The following is a 25,540-nucleotide window of genomic DNA, read 5'->3' as shown; positions in this document are numbered from 1 at the left end:
GTAAGGTACCTGCTCTCTACCATGTACATGATCTTACTCTATTTTCAAAGTTTTCATTGTTCGCAATCCTTCCTCGTGAAGCAGTTTTCTAAATAACGGGTTGTGTCCCAAATCCAATGACCCAAATTGTTTATAAAGAACAACCCATAAATTCTAGCAATCAAGCCAAATAAATTCAGTGTGTGTAAACAAAATTTTCCTTTCCAACATATCTGTGCTACAGCCTATTCAAGGATTGTACAGAATTTCAAAGGATCCTTGTAAGTTTTGGGACAAATTGTGTAAATCTGTAAAGAATAAACAATTGTAAATCATTTTTTTTTCTGCTGGGCCATGTCAGCAGTTAGTCAGTAATTGTACTGTTGGCTTCAGCAGCTGATGATTCATCAGTCAGGACTTTTCCTGTGTACAGACTGAAAGACTTGATTTATATAACTTTTTTTTAATTATTGATAATTTTTTGATTTTGTTTTACTTTTCTAGTTTAAAGATTAAAAACTACTTGCAATGATCCGAAATTTCTTTCTTTAAACTCCAGTGTTTCTCTGCACAAATCCACAGTATCACTGAAAGGCAGTGAGTGTTGTCAGTAAGATGGTAATAAGATGATGTCATCAGCAGATGCGATCCATGGTCTTAATGCTTCTTTGACACAATATATTATCCGACCTCGGTAACGTCTTCGCAGGTGTGTCTACGATCCAGCCAGGTTCGAGTCAGTTGGAAACTCGACTGGAATCGATCAGCTTTCCAGTCTTAGTATTGAAAGACAAGAGCCCTTACAGGAATGTGTAAGCTGTTGTTCCACGGCACTGTTTCTTTCTGGTGCGTGACTGCATTCTAATGAGTCTTAAAGGATCGGGGATCTGCGTAAAGCTTTACAAATAAGCTCAGGCTCGTAGGACAGTATTATGCTTGAAGTGACAGAAAACACCAGGTGAGGATTCTTTCATAATTATTTTTGTTTGCTGTGGAATGTTGGAAAGTCTCAGATTTGCTATGGAACATTTGACATTTTAATATAATTTAAGTTGTTTTTCCAAACCTCAGAAATGTAAAGTTGTTTTCGTTTCTACGTTGACTTGTTGTGAGTTTTTTAAATCTGTAGGAAATGTGTCAGAACCATAATTTTGTCTGAGATAATAACAGAGCCGTGGAATAAAACAACACAATCAAAAAACGAAGATGATATTTAAGGAATCAGTTATTATTTAAAGTGAACAGTAGCCTAACTTAAAATATTAGATACAGATTGGTTAGCTGCATGGGTTTAGCAGAAATGCACAGGGTTGTAGACAGAACAAGAAAATTCTTGCAACTTGACATCTGTGAGTAAATGCTCTATTGTCACATTTACATCCTACAGACCTATTGATTGTACCTATATTTATGAGCCTATGTTGTGTAGTTCATAAATATACCTGTATAAATAAAAAATACAACTTAGGATCCAAAATATCATTATCCAATTACAAAGTAAAAGCTGTCTACTGCAAACTATTTCAGGAGGATGCACTTGAGTTCATAAACTCAAGGGATTCATGTCCTAAGTTTGTATGGTTGGATGCTTACAGTGCATGCAGTTCTACTATGATAGATGATAGTGTGAAGGTTGTGTCCTGTGTTCAATTCCTCATGCCTTTTGCAATTTTCCAATACTTGCCTCCAAAGTAGAGGGATGTGCGGCATGTATAAGCATATGAAATAAGCTTTGAAGAAACAATCATAGGGATTGCGATCTAGTGAACTTGATCTGGTGGGGATGGTGTGTGGTGGCAATAGGGTCAGCTATATTCTGCTCAGTAAGAAAGATTTATCTGTGGAAAACATTTCTTATGGAAGTCTTATTTGAGGTGGATACTTATCTTGAAATGGCATACAAATAAGTTGAAATTAACAATTAACTTGAATAATCACAGTTGTTTTAGGATGATGTACTTAGCAGAAGGATTCCTTTTATCTATCCTGTATAATTGATCAATCTTATTTAATATTATTATATTAAAAATGTTCATATTGCTCACAATGTCTTCAAAATGAAACCAAACATGGTTTGTATCCTTTTTCTGTGTATAAAGTTATATTTGTGTTGCTTCATATTCTGACGTATTATTAGTGGGACTGTGATGCACCTTGCAAGTTGGTTCATTTTGACATTATTATGAGACTACTGTGAATGCTCACCTACCTGAAATGTCCATACAGTAAATAAGGACAAAATATTGTTACAGCTATATTTTGGGCATATTCTGGGAAAATGGAAAAAAAAAGACTGTTATGGTTGAAAATTTTAATCATTGCAGAACTTTAGCGATGGAAAGAGATAGGTATATACCGTATGATAAGAGTTATAGCTGAGGGAAAGGCAATTACAATGTGATTAGGCAAAATTTTGGATGTATAGGATGGGAAAGGAAACTGCAGGGAATGAACACAATTGAAATGTGGACCTTGTTCAAGGAACGGCTACTGTGTGTCCTTGATAAGTATGTACCTGCCAGGCAGGGAGGAAATGGTCAAGTGAGGGAACCGTGGTTTACAATAGAAGTTGAATCTCTTGTCAAGAGGAAAAAGGAGGCTTATGTAAAGACGTGAAGGCTCAGTTAGGGCACTTGAGAGTTACAATTAGCCAGTAAGGACCTAAAGAGAGAGCTAAGAAGAGCCAGGAGGGGATATGAGAAGTCTTTGGCAGGTAGGGTCAAGGAAAACGCTAAAGCTTTCTATAGGTATAAACAAGTGACTAGAGTAAGATCAGGGCAGTCAAGGACAGTAGTGGGAAGTTGTGCGTGGAGACCGAGGAGATAGGAGAGGTGCTAAATGAATACTTATCGTCAGTATTCTCACAAGAAAAATACGTTGTTGTTGAGGAGAATACTGAGATACAAGCTATTAGACTAGATGGGATTGAGGTTCATAAGGTGGAAGTGTTAGCAATTCTGGAAAGTGTGAAAAAAGATAAGTCCCCTGGGCTGGATGGGATTTATCCTAGGATTCTCTAGGAAGCTAGGGAGGAGATTGCAGAGCCTTTGGCTTTGATCTTTATGTTGTCATTGTCTACGGGAATAGTGCAGGAAGACTGAAGGATAGCAAATGTTGTCCCCTTGTTCAAGAAGGGGTGTAGAGATTATCCTAATAATTAGAGACCAATGAGCCTTACTTCCGTTGTGGGTGAATTGTTGGAAAGGATTATAAGAGAGAGGGTTAATAATCATCTAGAAAGGAATAATTTGATTAGGAATAGTCAACACGGTTTTGTGAAGGGTAGGTCGTGCCTCACAAACCTTACTACATTCTTTGAGAAAGTGACCAAATAGGTCGATGAGCATAAGGCGGTTGATGTGGTGTATATGGATATTAGTAAAGCATTTGATAAGGTTCTCCATCGTAGGCTATTGCACAAAATACGGGAGCATGGGATTGAGGGTGATCAGAAATTGGCTAGTTATAAGAAGACAGAGGGTGGTGGTTGATAAGAAATATTTATCCTGGAATTCAGTTACTAGTGGTGTACTGCAAGGATCTGTTTTGGAGCCATTGCTGTTTGCAATTTTTATAAATGACCTGGATTAGGGCATAGAGTTGTGGACAGTGTGGAAGGATGTTGCAGGTTACAGAGGGATATAGATAAGCTGCAGTGCTGGGCTGAGAAGTGGCAAATGAAGTTTAGTGCAGAAAAGTGTGAGGTGATTCAATTTGGAAGGAGTAACAGGAGTACAGAGTACTGGGCTAATGGTAAGATTCTTATTAGTGTGGATGAGAAGAGAGATCTTGGTGTCCATGTACATAGATCCCTGAAAGTTGCCACCCAGGTTGATACAGTGTGTTAGCTTTCATTGGCAGAGGGGTTGAGTTTTGGAGCCATGAGGTCATGTTGCAGCTGTACAAAACTCTGGTGCGGCCACACTTGGAGTATTGTTTACTATTCTAGTCGCCACATTATAGGAAGGATGTGGAAGCATTGGAAAGGAGATTTATCAGGATGTTGCCTGGTATGGAGGGAAGGTCTTATGAGGAAAGGCTGAGGGACTTGAGGCTGTTTTTGTTAGATAGAAGAAGGCTAAGAGTTACTTAATAGAGACATACAAAGTGATCAGAGGATTAGATAGGGTGGACAGTGAGCCTTTTTCCTCAGATGGTGAAGGCTAGCATGAGGGGACATTGCTTTAAACTGAGGGGTGATAGATATAGGACAGGTCAGGGGTAGGCTCTTTACTCAAAGAGTAGTAAGGGCATGGAACACCCTTCCTGCAACAGTAGTAGATTCACCAACTTTATGGGCATTTAAATGGTCATTGGATAAACATGTTTTGCTTAAACATATGGATGATAATGGAATAGTGTAGGTTAGATGGGCTTTAGATTTATTTCACAGATCTGCACAACATTGAGGGCTGAAGGGCCTGCACTGCTTTGTAATGTTCTATGTTCTATGAACTCATATTCGAGACCTAAGGCTGTATTGCAACCTCCAATAAATTGATGAACCATGAAACACTATGTTCTATTATCAGATTTAAAGGAACATAACTCTATTCATGCCTTTTGGCCAGTGAATCAACAAGTGTAAATTACAAAATTGAATCTGATAAGTTCATTCTGACTTGCATAAACCTCCTTCACTGTTTTGGAACATAAATTACATACTTAGTTGTTGAGAGTAAATGAATGGCAACTATGTTCTGATCTGTGGATCCAAAGCTCCAGTTGTCATGAATGTTCAGCTTTGCAGAATATAGCTTCAATGTTACATCTCTGTATAGAAACCTATTCAGCCACTTTTACTGAAATTAATTCCAGCCAGATAGTTATCCCATTACAAACACTTCCAAAGAAACGGCGCCACATGGAAAAATACATGTTTTCGAGATTAACTTGCCTAAGGTGCTCTTCAGGTTATAGGTAAAATATCTCTGTACCATTGTACAAATAATATTGTACTCGCTCAGGTGTGGAAGAATGTAGTTGATTTGTCACAGAAGTATTTGATTATAAAAATAAGATTGTGTTGGAGATTTTAATTGGTTGGGCAGTTAAATTACTTTGAGATACTTTTTGCACCAAAGAGCTACTTAGACAATACAATTTGCAACTTTAGTATATGACTTTGAACAGGCAGCTAAGCCAGTTGCACAAAACTGAGGGGTTGCTAATTCAGAAGTGTTGTTTTGAGTTTGATGCCATCAAATATTAACTTTGAACTGAGTGGCTTCGTGGCAGATTAGGCCTCCTGCTTCTTTCTCATGAAACCCTCAGAGAAGCCCTTCATCCACACTTTCCAGGTAGTCTGCTGATGACTGCTTGATCCTTTAGAGATTGGCAGCCACTTTCTGTCCACTATGATTAGCATATGTCAATGAAGTCTGACAGTTAAAATTGCTGTGCCCCAATACAGTGCTGCAGGTGCATGGTAAACTAGCTAAAGCCAATGGTTTTCCATTAGGATTTCACTGGCAAAATCTATTTCCAACATTATTCCCTTTCTGCCCCGCCCAGATAAGACTCGTTTCCTGAGGAAGGAGCGACGGCTCCAGAATCTTGCGGTTTCACATAAACCTGCTTGATTATAACCTGATATCATGTGATTTTTGATTTTGTCCATCCCAGTCCAATATCCCCCCCCTCCACATCTTTGATAATGTAATCTTAGGAGAACGGGATTCGGGTGTGGAAGATGGTTGATTTGTATTGTGTGCAAATGGTTCTTTCTGCTGATGGTGAAAAGATTGCTTTGGTGCCTAAAGGCAGTAGTAGTTATATTTTAGCCAATTTAAGAGGTGTGGTAAGTTAACATAACAGTTCAGTACAGTCGTATAAAGTGACCTATCTGGAGTTATTGCAAATTAATACTTCAGAATGGAACACAGGATGTAATTAGAAATGTCTCTTATCCACATTGGTAGGGTTGGTTTATCCAGAAAGGAAAATGATTGCTTTCCCAGATTTAAATAGTGAGTTTCAAACCATTCAGTAAGAGAATGGATTTGTTGCTAAATATACAAAATTATATGAAACCAAAGAAGTTCCACATTCAGTGCGCTGCCTGTCTAAGTTTTGTTGGTTTCAGGTAGCAAGATGTGGAGCTGCTACAATTTCCTACAGCTTGTCCTTTTTGATCCAGCAAAGCAGGGAATGGCTTTCAAACTCACTTACTATCCAGTGGCTCCTGCTGGGCAGTGCATGCTTGTCATGTCTGTGAACAGGATCAGGCATGCACTGATGCCTCCCTAAGCCAAATGCTAACGTTTACTAATTATGTTCACACTGGAGGAATGTCCATTTGCATAACATAGTGGAGGTCTGAGTAGTCTACTGAATTAACAGTGAATTGTGGTTTACAGAAGTAGGGAAAATTGTTAAAATACAACAGATAATTTATTCATTTAGTAGATATTATTAAAAGTATTCTGTGACACAACTGAAGATAAACAATGGGTTTCATAGATTGTTCAAGAACAAAACACAGTATTCACTGTCTACACCAACACATAGATAGTGTATAATGAGCGATTGATGATGTAAAAGATTTCCAGTTCCACCCACATCTGTACAGTTATGTAACAAATTCCAGAATTAACCTATAGCCAATATACTGTGTTTTTCTTAGCATTACATTATAGTGTGGAGTCAGACTGATATATATAGTTTTGATTGCAAAAATCCTTCTTCGAAGAAGGTTTTTTTAATCCCTCTTCCCCCCCCCCCCCCCCCCCATCTAATCTAATCTAATCTCATCTCTCTGCATTTTGTTGGATCAAACAGCACAATTTAAGGGGCAGATAACCAACCTATTCCTTCCCATCTCATCATTATCTTTAGCAATGGTCACTAATTTAGCTATTGAGTATTAAGTGAATGCAATCAGATGCAATTGTCCATGCTGAGGAAACACCCTCTCCTGCTTGGTGCTTATCAACAATAGACTGATCAGGACCATGTGCTCTAAGTGAAAAGTAATGCTCCTCATTTTGTGGTGCTCTCCATAAACTTGTATTAAAATGACAACATATTCAAGCTTGACATTTGAACACCCATACAATTAGGTAGCAAGTGAAATTCCAATGGCCAAGCCCTCACTTGAATGTCAGAATGTTTGGAAATCAGTGGTAATTTTAAAGAGTGCTAAAATTATAACTGTCCAGTTGATTCAAGTTTGTTTTACTGTTGCAACTGGACCTGTAACCTGATAAAATTCTGACAAGAAAATTCATTATTATAGAATTAACTGTCTCTGGTCTAGTTAATTTGTCTTTGTCATAGAAGATCCCTCACTGTAACACCATACATGCTTTTTGGTAAAGGTGAAAGCCTTCCACTACAATTCTTCGTGAATTTGTTATTTTGTAAAATGCATTGCACTTTTGATAAATATTGTAAGACTGAATATTATCATCATTAATTTTGGTGAAGAATATAAAATTGTGTTTAATTTGATTTAATCTCTAAGCCCTTGGTGACTTTCAACTCACTTGCAAATTATCCTAATGTTACTAGTTTGTTGTAGTTCAAGAGCAAAAGAGTTGCAAGCAGCATAGATGCATAATATGGATTATGATACATTTTTAAAAATATCTTTGATATTGGGAAAATGTCCCTTATGAATTGTCATTACCCAAGAATTCAATGGGTTTTCATAATACATTTTTAAAAATGACATTTTTCCATTGGCTTTCACAATTTGCTAATGTGTTTTTCTGCAATTCTTTGGATTGTGCCTGCTTTAGTAACTATGATTGTCACAGAATTAACACAAACAGTGTGTACTACCTCATGAGATATAAATGACTGGTATTACAATCTTGTTGAAAATAATGGTCTTATTGAAAGTTGCAGCAGTTAAGCAGCATAATGATAGAAAATGTGTTCCTTCATTTCTTGATGTGAAGTCAGTACATTCCTTTGGATGGGAGTAAGTTTAAGCATTATTGCTTTAATTTAGCATTATGACAACAAAATAAAAGCTGCATTGTGACTTTGCAATGCTCGTTTTAAGAACACATTGTTTCCCCACTGTAATGTTTCAAAATCAATGGCCTAGTAGTATTTTTGCTAAACTATTAATCCAGAAACCAGCTGATATACTGGGAACATGAGTTTGAATCCCACCACAGCAGATGGTGGAATTTGAAATACAATGAATAACTGGAATTAAGAATCCAATAATGACACTGTTGATTGTTGCAAAAACCCAATCTGTTCACTCCCCTTCGGAAAAGAAAATCTGTCATTCTCACCTGGTCTAGCTACATGTAACTCTAGGCCTACAGCAATGAGATTGACTCTGAAATATGGGTCGAGAGTGTGGTCAGGCAGCATCTGATGAGCAGGAGAATTGATGTTTCGGGCATAAGCCCTTCATCAGGAATGAGGCTCAGGCTACTCAGTTGTATCGATTGCTATGAAGTCTCATCAAGGGTAACTAGGAACAGGCAATAGATGCTGGCCAGCCAGCAATGCCCATATTTCATGGGTGAATAAAACCAAATACTTTTGTGCTTCAGACCAATTTTCTGTTCACCAAAATATTTTGTTTCCACTTTATGAACCAAGTAGGCAAGAAATTATGTTTCATGAAAGCTATGGATCAAGCCAAAATTGTTTTGAGTTGAACAATTCTAATGCAATTGGACGATTGCAAGGTATGTACAAGAGTTAATATTTCATGTATGAGTAGAGGGCTGATATTAACACCTCCAATATTGTCATCCTTTTTAATCAGACCATTACTGCAATTTAAGCTACATCCACAATGTATTTTAAAGCTGCTAACTTTCAGTTAACAGCTTGTGGTTGGCAATAGTTGTGCTACTGATGTTGATAATGTCCTTGGTGCAGGAAAGTTGATGTAGCTGAGCACTATACAAGAAAGAGCAGAACATTGTTACAATGAATAGCATATCTATGGTGTTGTAATTTCTGTAAAAACTAATAATTTGAGAAAAATCAAATTTCTAGTTAATAGTTGAACAGATGACCCGACAAGACTTAATGTTTTAAGATGTTTAGTGTAATTAGCCTACTAAAAGCACTATTAACTGTGTACTCCTATGTTTAGACTTTATGAACTGAGCATGAGCTCCCATCGTCATTCTAGTGCAGTGAACCTGAAGACTTTTGGTCTCTAGCTGCCGTTCCCTCTTTCTCCTAGATCTTAGTAGACCAATCTGGCTGTGATTGGGTTAGCTTATAACCCAATATCGTAATGGCTTCTATTGTTTCCTTCCCATCTATAAGCCTGTTAATACAGCAACATGAATTACATGCACCTTATATTTGGGTAGGGCTGATAATTAACTATCCTTTGGACCAGAATTTTATTCTTTCCTGGGATCAAATGTACAGTTCAAAATATAACCTTTTAGAGCTTGATATTTTTAACATTTTCCATGGATCTTGAAGACCGACAATCTGTCCAGCAACATCCTGGCTTTTTTTTTGCCATTGTCTATAAATATGAATTTCTTGCACCTTTGTTAGCTAGTGAAACAATCTAAACCTTCTTTAGTCTTTAATATCCAAATTACCCAAACTTGCTGCCAGACAGAGTTCAGAACCGATCACATAATTCATTTAATTTTTCATTAAAGACAGTACAAATTCATACCAATCTTTAAAATCTCATAATTGGAACAATGAAGTATATTAATTGTTGGGACATACTGGAAAGAGGAAGTAACCCACCTCCCCTTGTGCCCAATATGCGTGATTCGATTACAGTCACTGCATTTGCTTTAGGACATACTGGGTATAAAGATGGATAGGTGGAAGTCATTCAGTACATCATATTTCTACCAACTTTCCAGAAGAACATTCTGCTAGTCCCACTGATTCATCTTTTCTTTTCAGCCCTGGAAATTTATTATTTTTAGAATATTATCCAATTCTGTTGTGAATGGCATGAGTGAATCTATCAGCGCCATTCCTTCAGGTGTTATATTCTGGACTGTATAAGGAGCGTTCTCCTCCTGTTGCCTTTGATTCCTTTATTACTCACCATAATTTAGTGTCCTTTTTGTTCTTGACCTTTCTGCTAATAGGAACAGTATCTCTTTATTCTGTCTAGACCATTCATGATTTTGAACACATCTGTCAAATCTCCTCTCAACCTTTACTTCTCAAGATAATATAGGGGCACAGCTTCTACAATTGATCCATGTAACTGAAGTCCCTCATCCATGGAGCCGTTCTTGTAACTCTTTCTGCATCTTTTCAAAAGTCTTCACATCTTTCCTAACATGGGGTGTCCAGACTGGACTTATTAGTTCAGTAGAGGCCAACCAGTACTTTATTAAGCTTCTTAATAATTTGTCTACTTTTGTATTCCACTCTTTTATTTTTAAAGCTCAGGATGCTGTGTGTTTTATGAACCAATTTTTCACTAGCCCTTCACATTCAGCAATTTCTGTACATGTATTCACAGGTGCCTCTGTTTCTGCACCCTTTTAGAATTACATTCTTTATTTTGCATTGCCTTTCCTCTTTGGACCAACTGTGTCACATCACACTCCTCTGCATAAATTTTTAACTGCTGCTGATCCATCTTGTCTACATCCTGTAAAGCCTTTTCTCTATTCTCTTTGAAGTTTATAATACCTCTAAGTTTTACATCATCTACAAATTTTGAAAAGTCCATATCATTAATAAGGATAACAAAGGCAGTGGTCATAATACCAATTTATTAAAAAATCCCATTATAAAACAATTATAAAGCTTTCTCCAGTTGAAAAACAGCCATTCACAATTGCTGCCTATTCCCTGTAACTCAGTCCACTTCATATCTGAGCTGACCTTCTTTATCCTATTGCCTTTAATCTTGCTGATGAGCTGATTGTATGCCATTTCATCAAACGCGTTTTGAAACCCATGTAACCCACAACAATTGCATTAACCTCATTGCACTTCTGTTACTTCATTTAAAAAAAGCATTACAGCGATGAAATTAAATTAAATTTGCAAAGTTTCAACAGAAAATGTACCAGTATTAAAAATATGACTTGATAGTGTGATACAGTTGTCAAAACCCCCATAAGCTGAGCACATTAGAACTCAAGTTCCACTATTCCGTGTTCTGTCATGAATGCGTAAACGACCATTTTTATAACTAAGATGGTTGATTGATCTGACTTTGACCACTATCTTATATGAAAGAAGCTTACATCAGGTTTCATCAATAAACAAAAAATAAAAACCTATATATTATAAACAAAATTACATTTTAACAAGTAGTAAGGTGGATTATTAATTACTAATATGCAAACATAACCTATATTCCTGTTAATTCCTACCACATATGCACATGCTTTCACTAATAGAAGAGATAAAATAGAGCTGCAGAAATATCATGAAAAACTTATGCAAAAAACAATAAATTTTCTGCACCAAGAGTCCAACCTCAAGGCTAGAATGAAGTCACTTTCTCACAGCACTTACGAATGGTTCACTGCTGTCCTTCAGGGAAAGAACTCTGACATTCACATCTGGTTTGTCTTACATATGACTCCAGGTGCACAACAATGTAGTTTACTCTCAATTGTCCTCTGAAATGACAGGATGCTTGCTCGCAGAGCGCTTCAGAGAACATCTCCGGGACACCCGCACCAACCAACCCCACTGTCCGTGGCCGAACACTTCAACTCCCCCTCCCACTCTTGCAAGGGCATGCAGGTCCTGGGCCTCTTCCATCATCACTCTCTAACCACCCAGTGCCTGGAGGAAGAATGCCTCATCTTCCACCTTGCGACCCACCAACTCCTTGGCACCAGCGTGGATTTCACCAGTTTCCTCATTTCCCCTCCCCCCACCTTATCCCAGATCCAACCTTCCAACTTGGCATTGCCCTCATGATCTGTCCTACCCGTCCATCTTCCTTCCCACCTATCCGCTCCACCCTCTTTTTCGACCTATCACCATTAGCCCCACCTCCATCTACCTATTGCACTCTCAATTACCTGCCCCCAGCCCCTCCCATTTATCTCACCACCCCCTCAGCTCATTGCCTAATTCCTGATGAAGGGCTTTTGACCTAAACGTTGATTTTCCTGCTCCTCGGATGCTGCCTGCCTTGCTGTGCTTTTCCAGCACTACATTCTCGACTCCAATCTCCATCATCTGCAGTGCTCACTTTTGTCCTGTCCTCTGACAGTTGTATTGATTATTTCAAAGTCTCAACAAAAAATTCAAATTGCACAAACCATGTGATATCAACCGAGAAAAGACAGTAGTTGAAACAGCCCTGTTGGCCTGAGTAACATCTGGGCGTTAGTGCCAAAATTGGGAGAACTGTCTCACAGTCTATTCAAGCAACAGCCTGGTATAGTCATACTCTCAAAATCATTCCTGACAGCCAATAACCCAAACACAACCATCATTATCCCTGGATATGTCCTGTCCCACTAGAAGGACAGACTCAGCAGAGGTGGCGGCATTGGAATGTGCAGTTGGGAGGGAGTTGCCCTGGGAGTCCTCAACATTGACTCTGGACCCATGAATCTCATGGCTTCAGGTTAAATATGGGCAATCCTGCTGAATACCATGTACCATCCTTCCTTGGCTGATGAATCAGTGCTTCTCCATATTGAACAAAATGTGGAAGAAGCCCTGAGGGTAGCAAGGCCTCAAAATGTACTCTGGGTAGGGAATGTCAATGTCTACCAACACGTGTGGCTCAGCAGCAGCACTAATGATCAAGCAGATTGGCTCTTAAGGATATACCTGCTAGACTAGGTCAGTGGCAGGTGGTGAAAGAACCAACCAAGAGGGAGAAACATACTTGACAGTTATAACATTCCTTCTACTTGTCAGAAAAATACTGGGCAGAATCTTATTGGGCTCTGAGCAACATGGGCTATGGTAAGATTTGTGGCAGAGTTAGATGGAAATTCTGGCAAGTTCATTCTCAACCTCAGGAGCACCTGGAAGCATCTTTAATGCTTTTGTCAAGGAGCATGGCAAGTTCTTCACTAGGCAGTGGCAAATTGCCAATTGAAAGGAAGTATCAATAGTTATATACCTTGTTAATAGCCCAACTTGACTCAAAATTACTTAGTTTCCCATCTCAGCAAATGCACTAAACAACTAGAGTTTGAGAATTCTCAACATGGAAATTAGAATGGCACTTACCAACTTCAGTTCACCAAACTATTCTTAACCAATGTGATTTATCAAAGTGATTCAATACAGAAGGCTGCCGTTTCACTGCTGGCTCTGTTAATTGCCAGTTGAATCTGCCTCTACTTGCAAGCTATTCCTCCTGCACCAACAGGTAGGATGAAGTATCTGCAGTGATAGATGTCCAAGACTTTGTCTTGGTTGGCTCAAGAGAATAAGGGTTACAAAATTTAAATTCAGTCTTTCATTAATTTACTGTCAATGCCAACAGTTCTTAGTTCTGATTTTAGATTAAAACACCAATGAGTTAAGGAAACTGAAAATAGATCTTTCCAAATTGGCAATTTAGCATGGCCAATTCACCTAACCTGCACATATTTGGATTGTGGGAGGAAACCAGAGCACCTGGAGGAAACCCACGCAGACACAGGGAGAATGTGCAAACTCCACACAGACAGTCACCTGAGGCTGGCATTGAACCTGGGTCCCTAGTGCTGTGAGGCAGCAATGCTAACCACTGTGCCACCCCTCAGCCTATTCCACCTCTCTCAGTAGCTCAAATTCTCCAACCCTGCCAATATCCTTGTAAATCTCCTCTGAACCCCTTCAAATTTCACAACATCCTTCCAATAGGAAGGATACCAGAATTGCACGCAACATTCCAACAGTGGCCTAACCAATGTCCTGTACAGCCGCAACATGACCTCCCAACTCCTGTACTCAATACTCTGACCAATAAAGGAAAGCATATCAAATGCCTTCTTCACTATCCTATCTAACTGCGACTCCACTTTCAGGGAGCTATGAACCTGCACTCCAAGGTCTCTTTGTTCAGCAACACTCCCTAGGACCTTACCATTAAGTGTACAAGTCCTGCTAAGATTTGCTTTCCCAAAATGCTGCATCTCACATTTAGCTAAATTAAACTCCATCTGCTACTTCTAAGCCCACTGGTCCATCTGATAAATCCATTGTAATCTGAGGTAACCTTCTTTGCTGGTTGGATTTTTCTGTGCTATGATACGTTTGTTAGTGTATAGCATGATCCTAAAGCTGGTTTCAGTGTTGTTCCATGTTCAGAAGCATTGGCTTATCACTGGCATCTCCTTAAGATTTCAGGAAGGAGTGATTTGGGGGCTTTTAGGAAGGAAGGTGGCAGGAGAAGAAGTGGGCAAGAGATGAAAAGGAAGCATCTATCTTGTCCTCTAAGAGCTTATATCATCAGTGGTACTGACTTGCACAAAGATAATTGAATTGTTTCCCAATAACGCTGGTGATATATTGTTGCAAGTGGCAGTACAGGTAGAAGGTGTAGAAAATGACATTTGGCATTGCCTCCATAGGTCAAAACTATGAGAAAGTGTGGACTGCAGATACTGGAGATCAGGCACTAGAAAAGCACAACAGGTCAGGCAGCAGAAGAGTCAGCGTTTCCGCATAAGCCATTCATCAGGAATGTTGGGGGGATGGGGGGTGAAGGAAGGGGGCTGAGAGATAAATAGGAGGGTGGGGGGAGATTAGCTGGGAAGGCAATAGGTAGATGCAGGTGGGGCGTCATAGTGGTCGGGTGAAGCAGATATGTGGGACAGAAGATGAACAGGTAGGACGGTTGAAGAGGGTGGTGCCGTGTTGGAGGGTTGGATCTGGGATGAGATAGAGAGGAGGGGAGATTTGAAAACTAGTGAAGTCAACATTGATGTCATGTTGTTGCATGTGTCCCAGAGGTGTTCCCTGAAACGTTCTGTGAGTTGGCATCCTGTCTTTTCACATCTGGTAGAGATTTTCCTGCACATCCAGACACCTCATCTACTGTGTCCGTTGCTCTCGATGTGGTCTCCTCTACATTGGGGAGAAAGGACATTAACTTGCAGAACACTTCAGGGAACCTCTGTGGCACACATGCACCATGCAACCCCACTGCCCTTTGTCCGACCACTTCAACTCCCCCTTCCACTCTGCCAAGGACATGCAAGTCCTGGGCCTTGTCCATTGCCAAATCCAAGCCACCCAACGACTGGTGGAAGAATGCCTCATCTTCCACCATGGGACCCTTCAACCACACAGCATCAAACCTGATGAAGGGCTTTTACCCAAAACGTCAATTTTCCTGCTCCTCGGATGCTGCCTGACCTGCTATGCTTTTCCAGCACCACGCTAACCTTCACATGGCAAAGTTGACTTCACTAGTTTTCTTATCTGCCCTCTCCACCTCATCCCAGATCCAACCCTCCAACTCGGTACTGTGCTCTCGAACTGTCCTTCGTGTCCATCTTCCTTCCCATCCTGCCCTCTAACCTATCACTATCACCCCCCAACCCATCTGCATCTACCTATTGCCTTCCCAGCTACCTTCCTCCCACCACATTACTGATGAAGGGCTTATGTCCGAAATGTTGACTTTCCTGCTCCTCAGATGCTGCCTGACCAAATGTGCTTATCCAGTACCACACTTTTCAATGTCATAGGTCAGAACATGGAGTTCAGGAGTTGAGATGTCATGTTGCAGCTGTACTGGATGTTAGCAAGACCACTTCTGGAGTACTGCATATAGTTCTGATCAGTCTACTCCAGGGAGGATGTTACCAAATTGAAAAGGGGATGCAGAAAAGATTTACAAGGATGCTACCAGTACTGGAGGGTTTGAGTTATAAGGAGAGTCAGGATAGCTTGGGATTTTGTTCCCCTGGAGCATTAGAGGTTGAGGGTGAACTTACACAGGTTTATAAAATCACGAGGAGCAAAGATAAAGTGAATAACAAAAGTCTTTTCCCAGGGTAGGGAAGTTTAAAATCAGAGGGCATATGCTTAAAGTGAGAGGGGAAAGATTTAACATGGAGTTGAGAGACAACTTTTTCCACACAGAGGGTGGTGTGTTTCTGTGGAATGATCTACAAGAGGAAATGGTAGATGTAGGTATAGTTACAACATTTAAAAGACATTTGGACAGGTGCATGAATGTTTAGAAGGATGTGGGCAAAATGCAGGCAAGTGGGACTAGTTTAGTTTGGGAAAACTGGTTGGAATGGACAGCACGGATCTGTTTCCGTGCTGTATAATTCTGACTCTATTTGCTCTGAAGGACCTCCTTAGCAACATCATCTCAGGACATGCTGCATGGTCACCAGCAACATGTGTGCTATGTCCATAGATATTGGCATCCAGCATGTATCAGGTTTGAAGAACTGACATGACACATTTCTAATCCCTAATGGTATATACTTTCAAATCTGCATCTCTGGTTGCATCGCCAACTGTCATTGTAATAATGCTGTGAGGACTGGATCCAGCTGCATCTCCTCATTCTTCTTTTGCTGTCATACAGCTGACTCACACTGAATGTACTTGGATGCTCACAGCATAGAACATAGAACATAGAACATTACAGCGCAGTACAGGCCTTTCGGCCCTCAATGTTGCGCTGACCTGTCATACGAATCTGAAGCCCATCTAACCTACACTATTCCATGTACGTCCATATGCTTGTCCAATGACGGCTTAAATGTACTTAAAGTTGGTGAATCTACTACTGTGGCAGGCAAAGCATTCCATACCCTTATTACTCTCTGAGTAAAGAGACTACCTCTGACATCTGTCCTATATCTATCACCCCTCAATTTAAAGCTATGCCCCCTCGTGCTCGCCGTCACCATTCTTGGAAAAAGGCTCTCCCTGTCCACCCTATGTAACTGTCTGATTATCTTATATGTCTCTATTAAGTCACCTCTCACCCTTCTTCTCTCCAATGAAAACAGCCTCAAGTCCCTCAGCCTTTCCTCGTAAGATCTCCATACCAGGCAACATCCTAGTAAATCTCCTCTGCACCCTTTCCAAAGCTTCCACATCCTTTTTATAATGTGGTGACCGGAACTGTACACAATACTCCAAGTGTGGCCACACTAGAGTTTTGTACAGCTGTAGCATAACCTCATGGTTCCGTAACTCAATCCCTCTATTAATAAAACACTGTATGCCTTCTTAACAACCCTGTCAACCGGGTGGCAACTTTCAAGGATCTGTGTACCTGGACACCGAGATCTCTCTGCTCATCTACACTACCAAGAATCTTACCATTAGCCCAGTAATTTGCATTCCGGTTACTCCGACCAAAGTGAATCACCTCACACTTGTCCACATTAAACTCCATTTTCCACCTCTCAGCCCAGCTCTGCAGCTGATCTACGTCTCTCTGTAACCTACAACATCCTTTGTCACTATCCACAACTTCACCGACCTTAGTGCCATCTGCAAATTTACTAACCCACCCTACTACGCCCTCATCCGCCCTCATCCAGGTCATTTATAAAAATGAACAAACAGCAGTGGACCCAACACCGACCCTTGCGGTACACCACTGGTAACTGGACTCCAGGATGAACATTTCCCATCAACTACTACCCTCTGTCTTCTTTCAGCAAGCCAATTACTGATCCAAACTGCTATATCTCCCACAATCCCATTCCTCCGCATTTTGTACAATAGCCTACCTTGGGGAACCTTATCGAATGCCTTGCTGAAATCCATATACACCACATCAACCAGTTTACTCTCATCTACCTGTTTGGTCATCTTCTCAAAGAACTCAATAAGGTTTGTGAGGCATGACCTACCCTTCACAAAATTGTGCTGACTATCAAATTATTCTTTTCTAGATGATTATAAATCCTACCTCTTATATTCTTTTCCAGCACTTTACCAACAACTGAAGTGAGGCTCACTGGTCTATAATTACCAAGATTGTCTCTACTCACCTTCTTTAACAGGGGAACCACGTTTTCTATCCTCCAGTCTTCTGGCACTATTCCTGTAGACAATGACGATTTAAAGATCAATGCCAAAGGCTCTGCAATCTCCTCCTTGGCTTCTCAGAGGATCCTCGGATAAATCCCATCCGGCCCAGGGGACTTCTCTATTTTCACACTCTGCAGGATTTCTATTACCTCCTCCTTGTGAACCTCAATCACACCTAGTCTAGTAGCCTGTATCTCAGTAATCTCCTCGACAACATTGTCATTTTCTAGAGTGAATACTGTTGAAAAGTATTCATTTACTGCTTCCCCTATCTCCTCTGACTCCACACACAACTTCCCACTACTATCCTTGATTGGCCCTAATCTTACTCTCGTCATTCTTTTATTCCTTAAATACCTATAGAAAGCCTTAGGGTTTACCCTGATCCTATCTGTCAACAACTTCCCATGCCTCCTCCTGGCTCTTCTGAGCTGTCTCTTTCGGTCTTTCCTGGCTACCTTGTAATCCTCAAGCGCCCTAACTGAGCCTTCACATCTCATCCTAACATCAGCCTTCTTCTTCCTGTTGACCAGGGATTCCACTTCCTTCGTAAACCACGGCTCCCGCGCTTGACAGCTTCCTCCCTGCCTGACAGGTACATATTTATCTAGGACACAGAGTAGCTTTTCCTTGAATAAGCTCCACATTTCTAATGTGCCTATCCCCTGCAGTCTCCTTCTCCATCCTATGCTTCCTAAATCTTGCCTAATCGCATCATAATTGCTTTTCTCCCAGCTGTAACTCTTGCCCAGTGGTATACACCTATCCCTTTCTATCACTAAAGTAAGCTTAACAGAATTGTGATTGTTATCACCAAAGTGCTCACCTACTTCCAAGTCTAACACCTGGCCGGGCTCATTACCCAGTATCAAATCTAATGTGGCTTTGCCCCTTGTTGGCCTGTCTACATACTGTGTCAGGAAGCCCTCCTGCACACACCGGACAAAAACTGACCCATCTATAGTACTCATACTATAGTGTTCCCAGTCAATATTTGGAAAGTTGAAGTCCCCCATGACAACTACCCTGTCTCTCTCACTCCTATCGAGAATCATCTTTGCTAACCTTTCCTCTACATCACTGGAGCTATTCAAAGGCCTATAGAAAACTCCTAACAGGGTGACCTCTCCTTTCCTGTTTCTAACTTCATCCCATACTACCTCAGTTGACGAGTCCCCAAACATCCTTTCTGCAACTCTAATACTATCCTTGACCAACAATGCCATACCTCCCTCTCTTTTACCATCTTCTCTGTTCTTACTGAAACACCTAAATCCTTGAACCTGCAACAACCATTCCTGTCCCTGCTCTAACAATGTTCTGAAATGGCCACAACATCGAAGTCCCAGGTACCAACCCATGCTGCAAGTTCCTCCACCTTATTCCAGATGCTCCTGGCGTTGAAGTAGACACAATTCAAACCAACTTCTTGCTTGCCGGTGCCATCTTGCATCCCTAAAACTTGATTTTGGACCTTCCTACTCTCAACCTTTTCTATACTTGAACTACAATTTTGGTTCCCATCCCCCTGCTGGATTAGTTTAAACCCACCCCAACAGCCTTAGTGAATTTCACCCCCCCCCCCCCCCCCAGGATATTGGAACCCCTCTGGTTCAGATGAAGACCATCCTGCTTGTAGAGGTCCCACCTACCCCAGAAAGAGCCCCAATTATACAAGAATCCAAGACCCTCCCTCCTGCACCATCCCTGTAGCCACGTGTTCAACTCCTCTCTCTCCCTATTCCTTGCCTCACTAGCACGTGGCACGGGCAACAAACTAGAGACAACAACTCTGTTCGTCCTAGCTCTAAGTTTCCCTCCTAGCTCCCTGAATTTCTGCCTTAAATCCCCATCTCTCTTCCTATGTTGGTGCCTATGTGGACTGCACCTTGGGACTGCTCCTCCTCCCCCTTAAGGATCCCAAAAACACAATCAGAGACATCCCTTGCATTGCATTACCTTGACTTTGTGCATTTTTCCCACTTTGTCATGGGTCAATATTCCCAACTTTCCCCTCCATTTAGAGCAGGTACAAAACCAGGATGCTTGTCATGATTGTCAAAAGACCTCAGTCATGTTAAGGGTAATGGCCTTCAGTCAGAGTATTCTTGCAGTATAGCAAGGGCAGCCTCTGTTATCAGTCCAGGGGCTTGGACCCAGTCAGCTCATTACTTAAGGTGGTGAGAGACAAGATCCTGTGCAGTGAGGAGCCAAATGTGGGAGCCCACCACAGGTCTTGATTCTTTCTGCCTCATTATAGGCTTCTTTCCTCAGAGGGAGAGAGAAGCAGGTACTAAGGGAAATAAAAGTAGGTGACACAGCTGTTACTTTTGGTGCAAGTGGGAAGGTATCTCCAGTGAGTGAGTAGGCAGCACAGAAGGCATGCGGAGTTAATGATGTTAGGGTTTGGAGTGAATGACAGCGAATAAGGGAAGGCAATATTGCAGGTAGTCACAAGATGGTAGAGCATGAATCTGGGTGGGAGATTGGTACAGTAGCAGAGAATGTGAGGTATTGGAAAGAAGATGGTGGCATTTACATTGGCAAAGTGGAGAAGGTCATTGATATGCAGTGTTGAGCATTCCTTCAGATGGCCCAGTCTGCACTGAGTGAGTGGCAATCTCAGACCAGGCTAACACGGTTTGCTGGTCCTGGCGAAGAGAGGTTCTTGCTTATGCACCATTCCATTCCTGCCCACAATGAGTGGTGTTAATGCCCCTTCCTGCCAACTCTGGGGAAAGTATCAGGAACTGTGCAGGGCAGCTCTGGACTGGCGGTGCTTGTCTGGGTGTAAAGTAGGTTTTAAAAATGGCACAGATACAAGGGATACAGATCTTTCAACTAATACCCACTGAGTTGAAGGTTGTTCCAGGAATGGAGTGTAGTTAAATGGAGCTAGAAACAGATGTGAGGGCATCATAGTTGGGGGGTGTAGGTGGTTGTTCATGAAGCTTGTTGATACAGTGAGAAATCCAATTGGACCTCACAGAATCCCTCCTAAAACCTTAATGCAACTCTCACTTAGCCAGCAAAAAAAGATTAGGCTGTGTATTTATCAATATTACACAATCAGCATCTGAGAAAAATACTCTCAACACGTCGAGATACTTTCCTTTTCAGTGAATAGTACTATTAACATATCCTGTGCAGTATCCCATGGCCAGTATTAGAGCAAATGTATGTTTCAAGATATGCTGTGTAGTGTTTTCAATAGCTCCTGTACATGTATATCCTCTCCATTATGTCCACTGATTTTATTGCCTCCTTGCATCATATATTGCATATTATCCAGATTGTCTTGCACAATATTTCCTTTCCAGCATATACTGTACAATGTATTAATATGCTGCATCTTGGTAGAATAGCAGTTGCTTATATAATCTAGTACAATGAGTCTCTGTGTTATCTATCTAACAAGACACCAAGTGGAGATGTAGGTTACATCACAATGAACGAGGGCTGTTGAAAAACATATCTGGCATACCTCTTTCTATGATTGTGATGTAAAGTTTGAAGTGCCTTTCAAATTGTAAGTCCAAATTGCAGGTGGGACTCAAACTGGTGGAGATTGCCTTCAGAAAACAATATTGTTTTGAACAAATCTGCTTAATCTTTAAAAAATCCAGAACCACACTTAATGCATGGATTGTCAGCTGCAGAAACTTGGAGGTTACAGGCTGTTAGTTTACAATATTTATCCATAGTTCCATGAATATGTGTTGAGTGAATTTGCTGCTTCTCGATGATGCACAATATTATTCCCTATGTAGCTGAAGAGGATAGACAATACTTCAAACATCTGATGTTGATGAGCTGTGACAGCAGCTGGGAATGGGTCACTGAATAGGACAGTAGGCCTGCCCTTGAAGCAGTGCCTGCATTTGTTTATGATGAAAATAGTCTCAACAAAAAAAACCACTTTCTGACTGGGTATCAAAGAAGGCCATTGTGGAGAGACTCCGTAATGTATCTGGGTACATGTAGAGAAAGGTCCTAGTACGGATTCAAGACATTTGGAGACTTATCATAACAGCATGTGGAATATTGAATTATAAGAGTTTCTCTGATTTCCATGTGCTTTGCGTACACTGATACAACATTTCACATTGGGATTATGTGAAGACACTGATTTCAGGTAGTGCTACAGGCACCAGGCTTTCATTATTGATTCCATGATGTAATTTTTAAAAATGCCTTTAAATTGAATTTAGAATCTGACTAAAACAGTATTATTTTTCAATTACTCCAAGTAATAGTGACTGAAAAACCTTTGAAAATGCACACAGTTCAGTAATAAAAAGCAGTACAGTTCATATTTGGGATAGTTTGGTGTGTAATGCCCCCATCTGTTTGCCACATGCAATTCCATAGAAAAGCATAAATCACACATTTATTCAACCATTAAGTCCTGATTTTAAAAGAAGTAAAACCAGATGTTTGGTTTCTTATTAATAATACTGTAGTCTCGACCACAGACATACTAATTGTTTTGCAGACAAAGGAAAGAAATTGCCCATTGCTTGAGACAGTTCACCATTAGTACTTGAACAGGAACATCAGCACAGTATTGAAATTTACCATGCTGTGTATTGACAGGTAAAAACATAGCTTATACATATTCATCTTTAATATTTTTTGTCACGAATCAAGTTCAATAAATAAGTGTAAAACAGTATGAATACTTAGTGTATGTATCTGAATATGATCTATTCATTTCAAAATTACTTATTTCGGTAACATGAAAGGTAATATCTAAAATGTTTATTCCTGAGCCTCTGCACTGTTTTGCAGTAGGAACAATAGTTTGTAGTTTGATTTGTTTTTATGTACCAACTATCCTAAAATGACTAGGGGTGTTTGCTGGACGTGTGACTAGTTGGGCATTATATTGAACTGCTGTCTAGTCTGGTTTACACATTGAATGTGTCGAAACATAAAAAAAGTATTTGATATTGCTGTATGATCTATTCAGTGTGATTCTCTGCTGTCCTGAAACTCTAGTGGGGTTCCATTTTCATTTTGTCTGTTCATGTTAAATTTCTGCAGTGCTAGAGCATGGAGATCTTACACAGCTTGGGGATATTACACAGCTGTCTGATCTGTTTTAAATTCCCTATCTGCTAGAATTAAGTAGCTATGGAACTGGGGAATTATAAAGTTGTACTTGTCTGGAAGGATTGTCTGTTTATAAATCCCTTGATATCAAGCATTTGACCGAGTATAGCATCATGGAGCCAAAGCCAGACTAGAGGCAATGGGAATCAGAGAGTAAATTCCCGGTGATTGGAGTCATATCTAGCACAAAGAAATATTTGTTTTAGGCCAATAATTTCAGCCTTGGGACATCATTATAGGAGTTCCTCAGGGTAGTGTCATAGGTGTGAACCACCTTCAGCTTATTAATTAATTAATTAATTTCCACCATAAGGTCAGAATTGGGAAGTTTGCTGAAAATTGCAGTGTTCAGCTTCATTTGCAACTCTTGAAATAATGTTTGTGTCCAGCAAGAAAGAGCCAATGTAATGTTGAAAGCAATGTATTGGAGGAAGGTCCACAGGAAACTTGGGATCTTTCAGTTTTAGGGCATTTTGCAAGAATCTGAACTACTCAGCAGCAAATTCGGGGGGAACGTGGTCTCAATGTAAGTAGGCTAGGAGGAGAATACAGCATCAGTTTTTTCTTTTAATTGCAGAAAAATGATATTCAACTTTATTTCTGATTAAATGTTGTAACATTAAGATATGTGATTTAATGCTGAGGCACTTGCTCTGAAAAGCTGGGGCAAGCTCTCCTTTGCCAGCTTTGAAATCTATAACCAGTTTTTTATAGTCGTCTGGTAAATTATTGCCTGTTATTATTACTTTTTTCTCATCCCCAAACTTCCACCTTCTCTCCCACATTACCCGCAGAAAATGGCTGGTCAATCAGAGGTAAATTTAGTTTCAGCAGTGCCACCATATTAATGGAATCTCCTAGGCCTGCAGTCTGCCCAGGTTCAGGAGTGTTACTGGAGGTCCAGAGTTAATGTGAATGGGGCAGGCTTACAAGAGTCAGCCAAGCTTGTCCACGGAAACAAAGTGGGAGACATTTGAGGGGCAGGTTAGGAAGGGCTGTTGGGAGGGGGTAGAGATGTTACTTGGCAGTGGAGGAGTGGGGTTGATGAAGTGAGGTGGTACTGACAACCTGAGGAGCCCTACGTTAGTACAAAGTGCTACAACAGGAGGAATCTATCAATGAGTCTATAAAAACAAACACTCACACTCTTTTTCACACTCTCTTTCAGACACATCTCTCACACATGTCTCTCAGACACATTTCTCTCTCTCTCTTTCTCTCTCTTTTTCGCAAGCACACACACACACACACTTCCATCATGTGGTAAAACACCAGCAGCCGGAACAGACGGTTAAGTGGCCATTATCAGGGCCTGAGGCCAGGTGTATTTCGAGGCCCAGTAACTGCAGTTTCCTCTGCTCCAGTCAGGGGTAGGGCAGTTGTTCTCAGATCAGGGGAAGGTTGACTACTTGGAGCAGGGACTGGGCCACGGTGCTCAGGTTGGAGGAATGGTGGGGATGTCTGTGTTCAGGTCAGGGGTTGAGCAGAGAGTTGGGAAGCCAGGCCATGTATAGCAACAAAGCTATGCTTTCTGTCTCTATCCCTGGCTGTTAGTTGGTAACTTAGAGTCTCAGTTGGCCAAAATATGGGCCAGTTGCCACCATGCCTACAGCAGATATTACTTGTACGATAGCAGCTGTAGTGAGTACGTGTTAAGTACAGGACCTCACCACCAATCCTTCATCCTTACAACCATTCTGGTAAATCTTCTCTGACTGTCTCAAGGACTCTCACTATTATTGAGCAAAACTACCTGCAGTTCCCCAGCTCTGACCTAATCAGAACTTTACAAAGATTTGGCATAATTTATCTGCTTTCATACTAAATACTTCTATTAATGAAACCCCAGGTCTCGTAAACTTTACTAACTTCTCTCCATTAATAAGTCTTCGCACCTTCAAGGATCTGTGTATTTTCACCTCAAGGTCACTTAATTCCTACTCCCATCCAAGTTTGCTGTCACTGAAATTTTGAAATGTTACTGTGTGCTCGAAATTCATTATCAAAAATACAGTGGACCTGGCGCTGCATCTTGGGAAACACCACTGTCTACCATCCTTCAATTTGAAAAATAAACGTCTACCATAACTTGCTATTTCTGTCCTTCAGCCACTTTTTTTCTATTCAACTGACAGTGATCCTCCTGGTTCAAGAACCATGATATTGTTAAGAGGTCTTTATGTGGCATTTTGTCAAATAATAGTTTCTTACAATGCACATAAATCTCCAATGTATTCCCTTCACCAGCTTTCTCTGTTACTTCATTAACAAAATTCAGCATACAGTAACATCACATAATACAGTTTCATAAGATAATCAAAATATCCAGTTTGAAGCTGACTAATTCTTGTAAATATGAATGATATTGAAAAATTAACAGTCAATCTTGGTATTCCTGCAGGAATGGTTCATCAATACATTTAAGGCAGCTAAGCATTGATATAGCTATATGAGAGTTTGTTAATGTCGCTAAGGAGTGCACAATATTGATAAAAGTAACTGAATGCCAAAAGCCAATTCAGTAATGAAAACC

The 25,540-nt window shown here is 40.5% G+C and overlaps 1 protein-coding gene across 3 annotated transcripts in view; it reads left to right on the top strand.

Annotated features, from left to right (window-relative positions):
• Positions 1-643: 643 nt before the first annotated feature.
• The window catches only part of znf469 (zinc finger protein 469), a 345,185-nt gene continuing 320,288 nt past the window's right edge, over positions 644-25,540 (top strand). For all 3 annotated transcript variants that reach the window (XM_072596117.1, XM_072596116.1, XM_072596113.1), the window contains exon 1: positions 644-937. The gene's annotated coding sequence lies outside the window, so the exon portion shown is untranslated. The remainder of the gene's footprint in view (positions 938-25,540) is intronic.

The sequence above is a fragment of the Chiloscyllium punctatum genome, chromosome 26 (genome assembly GCF_047496795.1).
Source record: "Chiloscyllium punctatum isolate Juve2018m chromosome 26, sChiPun1.3, whole genome shotgun sequence".
Lineage (NCBI taxonomy): Eukaryota > Metazoa > Chordata > Chondrichthyes > Orectolobiformes > Hemiscylliidae > Chiloscyllium > Chiloscyllium punctatum.
This window is presented reverse-complemented; position numbering and strand designations above follow the sequence as displayed.